The sequence below is a fragment of the Ornithodoros turicata genome, unplaced genomic scaffold (assembly GCF_037126465.1).
Source record: "Ornithodoros turicata isolate Travis unplaced genomic scaffold, ASM3712646v1 Chromosome33, whole genome shotgun sequence".
NCBI lineage: Eukaryota > Metazoa > Arthropoda > Arachnida > Ixodida > Argasidae > Ornithodoros > Ornithodoros turicata.
This window is the reverse complement of record NW_026999359.1, coordinates 950,478-961,170: the sequence shown is the minus strand read 5'-3', so window position 1 is coordinate 961,170 and position 10,693 is coordinate 950,478.

The window sequence follows — 10,693 nt, the reverse complement described above, 5'->3', positions numbered from 1 at the left end:
GAACCGACTGACTCCCAACAGTACCTATCGTTTCACAGCTGCCATCCCCGACATACTAAATTGGCCATCCCCTACAGTCAGGCCCTCCGTTACCGGTGCATTTGTTCCCAAGATGACGAACTGGACGAAAGCCTTAACGATCCTCAAAATACGCTGGTCAGCCGAAACTTCCCCCGAGGATCTTGTGAAGGACGCCATATGTAGAGCCCGACGTACTAATCGCAGTGAACTTCTAAAAAACTCAACACGCCCCAGACGCCTCAAGCTTGTTAATCTTACAGTTACCTTCAATGGCGCGATCGTTAACCTTAAAACATACTAAAACGTCATCACCCAATTTTAAAACAGTCGGAGCGCTTTGGAGAAATATTCCCAGAACCGCCTCACATAGCATATCGTTGTGCAAGGAATCTTCAAGACCACTTAGTCAGCGTAAAAGTCAATAAGTTACCTCCTACAACCGAAGGCTGCCTCCAATGCAACGGACGAAGATGCCAAATTTGTAGTGTAATGCAGACTGCAGACAGGGTAGGAAGCACAAACAGCAACTTCCAAGTAAAAATCAAAAGTGCTTCTGACTGCAACTCATCTAACGTAATATATCTATTGGAATGCAACGAATGCAAAGCACAGTATGTTGGACAAACTACAACATCCTTCCGAATTTGTTTTAATAGTCACAGATCCGACATTACAAAGAAACCAAATCTCCCTGTGTCGCGTCATTTCAATCAAACCGGCCATTCATTCAAGGACATCCGCCGTGTACATCTTACAATCTGTTTTCCCCTAAGACCGTAGCAGGCAACAGCGTGAATCATTCCTAATCCACAAATTCCAGTCCACGATAAACCACGGAGTGTTGTGTACAGTTCGCAGCCTTAGCTCGTAGACCAAGTCGACGACCGTCTTTCGTTCTTTCTGCCGCCTCTCCTTTTATAATTTCAGGTTTATCAAACGACCAAGGACAACTCTCCTGGAAGACAGCCAACACCCTGCAAGCACTCAGTGGACGGCCAGCAACAAAGCTCCTGCAACATCACCAACGCCGCTCCACGTGCACTGTTCCCCACTCATTTCACCCTTTCCCTTGTATACAAGCCCTTGTCACCTATTTCCAGGTTTAGTCCTGTTGAAGGCAGCGCTGACTGCCGAAACGTCGACCCGTAACTATAAATCAATTCCTAGTACCCCCTTAATTATTAATGTAATAAAAGTAGCAACCGTTTTTAACTTTTCTACGGCCTCCCAAGTCTCTTCATGACTTCTATTCTATTTTTTCGCGTCCATCTGTACCCAGATATATATATATATATATATATATATATATATATAATGCAGAAAAAACCCATTAAAGTAAATGCCACTTTACACTACACTCTTAGAAAAAAGTTAGTAAAAGGGTAGCAAAATCTATGAGTTACTACGTTTCTAAGACGGTTGCTACCTTTGGGGTAGGAATCCTGGTTATTTACTACATGTGGTAGTAATTTCACGATTTACTAACATGTCAGTTACTACGTCATGGCTAGGTAGCAATATTGACCATGTATAAGTGATTGGAGACTGCAACTTTGTAGAAAGCATTGCAATGTGTGTGTGGGATAGAGTATCGCACCTGGCGATGAAACTTCCCAGTTATCATCATTAAAATGTTGTTGAAGGCGTTGAACAGAACATCTGTCGCAAAGTCTTGATGGTTGTCAGAGCTAAGATAATTAGTTCATCATCTAATTAAATGAGTTAAATGAAGGTGATTTTATTTCCTACAGATGAAGCAATTACAATGATTAAATAAAGCGACATGTGTTGCATAAGGCAGCACAGGTGGAATGTGGAATGCAAGGCACATGAACTTAGTCGGCCATTATCTCAGGTCTTAAAACAAGCATGTTGTCAAAATATAAATCCAGTATTTGATGAGATACAATATCAGATGGCCTCATTATCATTTGCTCATTTGTCTGCGACACAATGTAGGACCAGTAATGTTCATTGAATGACATTGTTTCTAAGCTGTCCACTAAAAGAAATACAGAACCACAGTATATGTACAATGTTTTGACGTGGCCAAATTTTGGCAGCATACATCTTTCTAGCACCACAACATCAACTACTCGGTACGTGCAGTTATTGCAGGTTACAGATGAGACTTCCCACAATGGTACATCCTCACGAAATGTCTGCTGTACACACTGTGGCAGGTGAAAGCGAGTGGAAACCATCTTTGCGTTCGTAGTTTCAATTTTATTGCCCATGTCCAAGTTGGCAATGACAAAACTTTGGAGTAGCTGATGTCTCATGGCAACAGAGCGACAAATGTTTCGGAAGTTTTTGTTGCGCATCGCTATAGACTTCAAATATTGGTGCTTGGCTTCAAATCTCATGCACCAATACTGTCGTAACGGCCCAAGTTGGCTTATAAAGCGTGGGTAGTGTATCATAAAATGCAACTTGGCCGTCATCTTACCTGGAAATGTGTGTGCAAACGATGTTAGGAAAAATTTTATCTCCTCCTGCAAATATGCTAAGTGGTCATGAGGAATGTGAGGCGAAAACAACAAATCCACTATTTTCCTGAGATGGAGGCACAGTGTCCAGTACTCATTGCCTTCTGGTATGGCATCTCCGAACATTATCGGAAACAGATAGAACAAGCACCAGGTTTGTGATGCTGTTCCTTTGTAGTTTGCTTCACCCTGAACAAAGCTTTTAGACAAAGCCTCTGGTTTATTAGGTCTGTCATGCCGGCCATACGGAAATGTAACGACCGTATCTAAATCTGAATATGACATAACACCACTGGAAATCAAACCATACAAAACTTCCCGCAGCACGAGACGTATTGCTCCCTCCAGCATGTCATGCATAAGATCGGGTGGCAGTTGTATTGTCATGTCAAAATATTTTATATCTAGTAAGGGTGACCTTTCCTTCACACCATACAAACGCGACCGTATGGAGGGGTTAGCCTCAATTCCTTCAACATGAGATTTATGCAATGCAAGTGTCCTTATCCTGACATCATTTTCATGGAAAGCATTGCTGAACTCAGGCACTGATGCAGTGCAGAACCGACATGGCCTGCCCTTACTAAAACAACAATTGAAACCACCAAGCCTGTTCATGGACAAGTTGTCACCACAAAATGCAGCCACAAAGCCTGTAACTTTCACGGCTGCATTACCCGTCTGCACAGTAACACCATCCGTGCACAACCTTTGAATGTCCTGAAGAAGGGGCTGGAGAACTGTGTCAATGTTGTTCCTTTGTACATCACAGTACCTTGCAACCAAAGCCACATGTATCATATTCAGTTGTGACCTGAATCGAGCATGAATGTTGATCACACTGAAATACACAACAAAAAGTTTGTGCACACCCCGTTTCGCCCCAAGTGGATTCGTCACTTCAAGTTCGTCACTGTACACAATGAGAAAAACAGTGAACTGGGAGCCATCTGGGATGAGAGATGAAATTCTCTCCTTGTAAAACAGGCCATCGCCAAAAGTGCACAGCACAGGTGGACATTCATGTTCGGAGCCGTACTGCACGAGTTGGCTGCGGAAGTTGTCTGATGCCACCAGATTTGTCAGCACATCGGCGATGGAAATGTACTGAAATTTGGTACCGTCACTCAAGGTATGCTACTGTGGCTTCACATATGGAAGATGACGCTTCGCAAACTTCTCTCGCTGGTGCTTTGAAAGTGTACTCGAAAACAATTCATCCAGAAAACTGCATGTGAGCAAGCTTTCAAGTTCCTGATGCACTGTTATGCTTATTTTCTGCTTCACTTCAGCAGCGAACAAGGTAAACATCTCTTGAATAATGAGCCTGAAATCCGCAAATATGATTTCTGCGACGGAGTGCGGAACCCGGTGCATTTCTGCCACTCGAAAGAAGAACATGCACATCTTCTTTTTTAGTTCTTCGACAAAATCGTACGTGCTCCTGCGTGGAAGGTCGTCGCCGTCTCTTTGCATGTTATTATCGTCATCCATGTCTGCATCGCCGTCGTCGCTTGTGACATCTTCGGCGCGTATTTCATTTTGGTTCTCGTTCCCTATACACTCTTCTTCGTCAAGTCCCGTTAGTTCTCGGTGAGAGCGATACAGATGCCTTCGATAAGATTCAAACTGCCGGAACGTCTTTGCACATCCGTTAGCCCCACACATGACTGTCAGTGCAGTGTTGCGATGGTCGTAGCCGATGTGGGATACGAGTTTCGTGAAACTTACAAAACTTTTGTGGCATTGTGGGCAGCTGTGAACCATGATAGCACGATGTTCTGCGCGCGTGAGCTGAGAAACGGTCGAAGGCGTCCGCGTTTACCACATTCACAGTGGAGCCATGTGCGCCGCCATGTTGCGCAAAGAAATGTTAGCCGGAAACGGAAACTAATATCATCACAGTACGTCTGCTATAGTTGTACGCAGAACGCCCAAATGTAAAAGGTATACATACATATGAAAAAGCCACGATATATACTAGACATAGCACATAATGTGTTGCGTTACGTAGTATAACTACCCTCGGCTAGGCTTGGCTATGTAGGACGGTCAACAAACGTGTGCTTCTTTCTCCTGCGCAACGCGCATGCGTTTGCTTTTCTTTTCTTTTGAACGTGTTGTGGCGGTTTCGGGTGGCAGACGCGTTGCGCGGGATATTCGCACTCAGAGAAATGTCTGCGGCTTGTAAGGACTATATTCAGTGTCTTGTTGAGTGTAATGACCGGAAAAAAGTGTTGAAAGTGGCTGGTAATAATGGACAGTGTGCCATTCAAGACGTTCTGGAAGCTTTGAAAAGCACTGATTTCCGGGACGTCGTAGAGACTGCGCGTCTTGAGGTAAGCTCTATTGATATAATTTATATGGTTTGATGTGCAGACCGGAACAGTACAACCAACGTTTATGTGAGATGTTCTACGTATATCCTATGTAGTTGCGTTCCGATTACGTGTCTGCAATCTGAGCCATTTAGATCTCCCGCGTCTCCACGACGTACGGTGTCGTCTGTCTCGAGCCACACCCAGACAACCTGGCGCCATATCGTGATATTGTTGCCTATTTTATCCACCTCATTTAAGTAAAATCTTAGTAGCGCGGTGGCGTCTTCACTGCCCTTCCAGATCGATGCTAATCTAGCTCTCGAGTATCAGCGTGGCTATGATGAGTCGACTGTTGGTTCTCCTCTCACGCACTTCGTAGACGTTAAATTCCTGTCCCGACCATTGGGTCGTGTACCCCAACCGTAATAAAAAACGCACCATTAATAAGGTTGTATCTTCGGCAGTCACTTTAACCACACAAGTCGCTGTTAGAGGAGGACGATTTAAGCATCAGTATATTACTTCGTTGGATGTGTAGCCCCGAGCAATATGGCCGACATTTCCGTGAGATACTGTCTGCTTTATTCTGCGTATTCATGTTTCGAGTTCATGCCTCCAATCACAACCATCCAAAATATTATATCTGCCTGCTCCGACCGACTTTCCTGTTGCAGTGAAAGATGACTCTCACCATTTGTGCTTTCAATCCATGTCCGATTATTGGCAGGTGTGGAACGAGCAATTTCAGAGCTATGTCGACACTTCCGAAGAATATTCCTTTGGCAACGGTGACAAAATCAAACTCATCGCTGTTAAACTGGACCAAGAGAGCTCACCTTCCACAAGGTGAGCTTGTTTGCTATTTTTCACTCATGGCTCCACATCCGCGCGTCTCTATGTTAAAACAGATGCGAAGCGGCCTCAAGCAACACCATAACAGTCATCCCTGGAGCACCAACGTCTACGTCGTTTCTACGCCGCGAACCATCTAGAGCGTATGAACTTCCAAGAGTGCCATTCGACATCGAACTTGCCTTGGCAAAATGTGAATTTGGGGAAGTCACAAGTAGCCTTCAATCAAGAATTGTGAAATGGATAACAATGGATCTTCAAACATATGGACCGTAAGTGCCCATGCAGTAATCTTTTGCAGGGTAACTCAACAGGTAACTAAACGCTTAGATTTGTATCCCATTTGTTCGAAAATCATACGCTGGATAAGAAGTGCATTTTCAAAGGCGGAAATTGACTCCAACCGAAGGTTCATCCAACGGGAGGGGATCCCGACATTTCGAAGCTTTCTCGGCTCCTTCATAAGAGTTCCTTCATCAGAATGCAGGTCTGATGAAGGAGCTAAATCAGCTTAGAAATGTCAGGACCTTCTCCTTCCAGATTAGCCCTTGGCTGGAAACTATGTTCTGCCTTATAGATAGCCCAACCAGACATATTTATATCAGATATGTTCACCTTCAAGTGCATTTCCTATTTGCAGCTACCCGGGGAACATGTACGCTGATGCTGCCAGAGCACTGGTAATGAAATATCCCCAGCTTCGAGACAGTATTGGCACAGGCTATGTATGTCTATTGCGCCATGTTTCTCCTGTAATGAGTCCCTGTACACCAATTTTAATCACCATGTTGCATCTGTCCAGGACTCATGGCAGGTACGATTGAAGTACAGATTCGGTTACATGCGGAAAAAGGTCAGCGGTGACCAGTCGATTGAAGACGCACGAAAAAGATTTGGTGCCAAGAAGGTCTCAGCACATCAGTCTGTTTTACAGAGAAGACCTCGTCATTCTGTGAGTGTATCAGGACATACCGTTTGTAGTGCAGCAGCAAAACTGACGATGGTGTGCATGTGTGATAACATCATCGTCATCCACGCCCCGCAGTGGGCAATGATAATGATGTGATCACAGTCAATCGTCAGCTTGACTGCGCACATACATGTGAACTGTGTGCCATTAGTTTTCCATTTGCCAGGTCACAGTACCTCTTGACATAGAAGATAAGCATCTACGGAAGCTTACAAAGCCATCATTAAGAAAGAGATGCGTAAAGTGGTGCCAGATATTGCAAAGATATCTGATGCTCTGAAGAAAACATTTGCTGTTAGAAGGAAGTGGATAACAACAGCAGGCCCAACTACAGCCGAAGTACTAGAAGAGTATCCTGCACTGACCCTTCAAGACATGGTACGCAGACACCTTCTTTTACTTTTCTGTTGGAGCAGAAAAATCGACAACAATATCGACATGATTTTCCAGATTCACCAGGAGTTCATGCAGATGACAGCAATAAACATGGATGAGAAATTGCTTCGGGCTATAAATGAAGTAGGGGACAATTGCCTTGCCCTTGCACAGAAAAAACACTGTGCAAAAGAGACATTGCGAGAGCTGCAAGAAGACCTTGCAAGTTTACAAGGAGAGATGAAGAAATGTACGTTTTGACTCTTTCTCCGTTTCGAGTAGTTCAATTGCCAGCAATCCACCTTGCTTTGTGTTTCTTATATTCCCATTGTTTTTTTTTATTTCTTTTCAGATTGTTTCGCGGTGGGTGTACTGCGCATCATGCCACAGCTGATGAAAGAAAAAGCAGATTTCTTAAAAGGACCTGTGAGTATTTGTTTTGTCTTCTTTAGCGTTCACATTCCTACCTCTGGAAATACAAAACTGGAGCAATATCCACCGTGTGTACGAAGTGGTCAGTGACAAATTGAAATTATGTAGTATTTTGACACATACAGAAATATTTATATGGAATATTTAACATATGAAGTATGTAAAATTCTTGAACAGAATATTTTCTCTAACACATCTGAGTTTCTTCAATCTAACAAATTTTTCTTACTTCACAACATGGAATCTGTAAAGCCCTACGGTGTGCATAAAAACTGTTTGCTTGTATGCACATATGCCTATGTGTATTGCATATGTATTGTATATCCATTGTACATACACCTATTTCGGTATTGTTGTGTCTTACCACCATTGCCATTCTTTGTGCCCTGTTGTAATGCCCTTCATTAGGACCTTTGAGGTATTGTAATAAATTTTTCTATCTTGTAGGACATACACCCGTCTGTCACGATTCCCCCAGGAAAGCTGCACTGTGCAGATGATGTGAAAGTTGTTTTTGAAAGTATTGAAGTCGACGCAGTGGACATTATCTCGGCAACAGCGCTTGTCATAGAGCTTTACTGGGTCTTTGATGTAGTTCACTCACCGAGAAACAAAAAGACGTTTGCGTTACTTGAACACCTTTGTGGACTGCGCGAAAGTTCGCTATCACCTCAAACACTGAGAGTGCTAACAGCATTGAAGACCAAATAAGTACAAAAATGTAATGCTCACGCATAATAAACACTGTAGTTGTTTCTGTATATATGTCCTCTGTTTCAATCTAGGGTAGTAACGACACATAGTAGGTTTTGCTACTTTTACAAAAGGTAGCAACCAAAAGGTAGTAAGTGCAAGGTAGTAAACCATTACTACCTGTTAAATTACTACCTCCCATTACTAACATGTTAGTAAAAGTTGTGACAGCAAATTGCTACCTCAAATGTAGTAACTCCTACTAACGTTTTTCTAAGAGTGTAGACGTGGCTTGAAATTCATGGTTTCTATGGCTGCACGCAGAGAAACAGATACTCATGGAACGATGCGACAGCACCAGAGGACACATGTTTCGCAGTGTTTGCGCCTCGTCAGCTCTGGGTAGCTGCACATCGTTCGGAATTGGCACACCAGGGGTCACTCAGCGAGCTATATACACCTGGGAGGGTGACTGAGTACTCCTCAATGCCACATTGCAAGCCAGTGAATAGTAATGTAGAAAAAAAAAAGACATTAAAGAAACAAGTAAATGACACTACTCGTGTTTGAAATTCAAAATAACAGATTAATGTGGCTTCTATGGCTGCACGCAGAGAAACAGATACTCATGAAACAATGCGACAGCACCAGACGACACGTGTTTCGCCGTGTCTATATATATATATATATATGTGTGTGTGTGTGTGTGTGTGTGTGTTTATAAGTCCCAAATGTCGCCACACCAGCATTGGACAGCTGTTTTGGCCTTATTGGGCCTTCATCAGCAATTCGTAGGTGGGCGGCGTTTGAGCGAGTGGAGCCGGAAGGTCACGGACGTGACCACGCCGCTGTGCAAAGCCAGCAGGTACAGATAAAAATGAGCGAATGTTCTATGACTGCACGTGAGGCATATGTTTACGAGTCAAGCGTGCCACAATCCCAGCTATGGACGGCCGTTTCGAGTAAGCTGGCTCTCATCGACACAGCGTAGGGAGGTGACACGCTCACGGGTTGGCAGGAACACTGTGCCTCAACAAGACATCAGTATTCCAAGGTGTTAGCAACACCTCTGCAGGCCGCTTTGCAAAGCCAGTTGGTACAGACACAATTATAAAAATAAGCGAATGCACTATGACTGCACGTGAGGCATATGTTTACAAGTCAAGCGTGACACAATCTCAGCTACGGACGGCCGTTTCGAGCTAGTTGGCTCTCATCGGCGCAGCGTAGGGAGGTGACATGCTCATGGGTTGGCAGGAACACTGTGCCTCTACAACTGAATAAAACCGGAGCACGGAACACGGACAAGAACACACATAGACGACACTTGCTCCACTATCAACAGATTCTTTAATGACAGCAATAAATCTGTTGATAGTGGAGCAAGTGTCGTCTATGTGTGTTCTTGTCCGCGTTCCGTGCTCCGGTTTTATTCAGTCATGTACCAACAGGCCCATTCTGCCATTTTGGTGCCTCTACAAGACATCAGTATTCCAGGGTGTTAGCAACACCTCTGCAGGCCGCTTTGCAAAGCCAGTAGGTACAGACACAATTATAAAAATAAGCGAATGCTATATGACTGCACGTGAGGCATATGTTTACAAGTCAGCGTGACACAACCCCAGCTACGGACGGCCGTTTCGAGCTAGTTGGCTCTCATCGGCGCAGCGTAGGGAGGTGACATGCTCATGGGTTGGCAGGAACACTGTGCCTCTACAACTGAATAAAACCGGAGCACGGAACACGGACAAGAACACACATAGACGACACTTGCTCCACTATCAACAGATTCTTTAATGACAGCAATAAATCTGTTGATAGTGGAGCAAGTGTCGTCTATGTGTGTTCTTGTCCGCGTTCCGTGCTCCGGTTTTATTCAGTCATGTACCAACAGGCCCATTCTGCCATTTTGGTGCCTCTACAAGACATCAGTATTCCAGGGTGTTAGCAACACCTCTGCAGGCCGCTTTGCAAAGCCAGTAGGTACAGACACAATTATAAAAATAAGCGAATGCTATATGACTGCACGTGAGGCATATGTTTACAAGTCAGCGTGACACAACCCCAGCTACGGACGGCCGTTTCGAGCTAGTTGGCTCTCATCGGCGCAGCGTAGGGAGGTGACATGCTCATGGGTTGGCAGGAACACTGTGCCTCTACAACTGAATAAAACCGGAGCACGGAACACGGACAAGAACACACATAGACGACACTTGCTCCACTATCAACAGATTCTTTAATGACAGCAATAAATCTGTTGATAGTGGAGCAAGTGTCGTCTATGTGTGTTCTTGTCCGCGTTCCGTGCTCCGGTTTTATTCAGTCATGTACCAACAGGCCCATTCTGCCATTTTGGTGCCTCTACAAGACATCAGTATTCCAGGGTGTTAGCAACACCTCTGCAGGCCGCTTTGCAAAGCCAGTAGCTACAGACACAATTATAAAAATAAGCGAATGCTATATGACTGCACGTGAGGCATATGTTTACAAGTCAGCGTGACACAACCCCAGCTACGGACGGCCGTTTCGAGCTAGTTGGC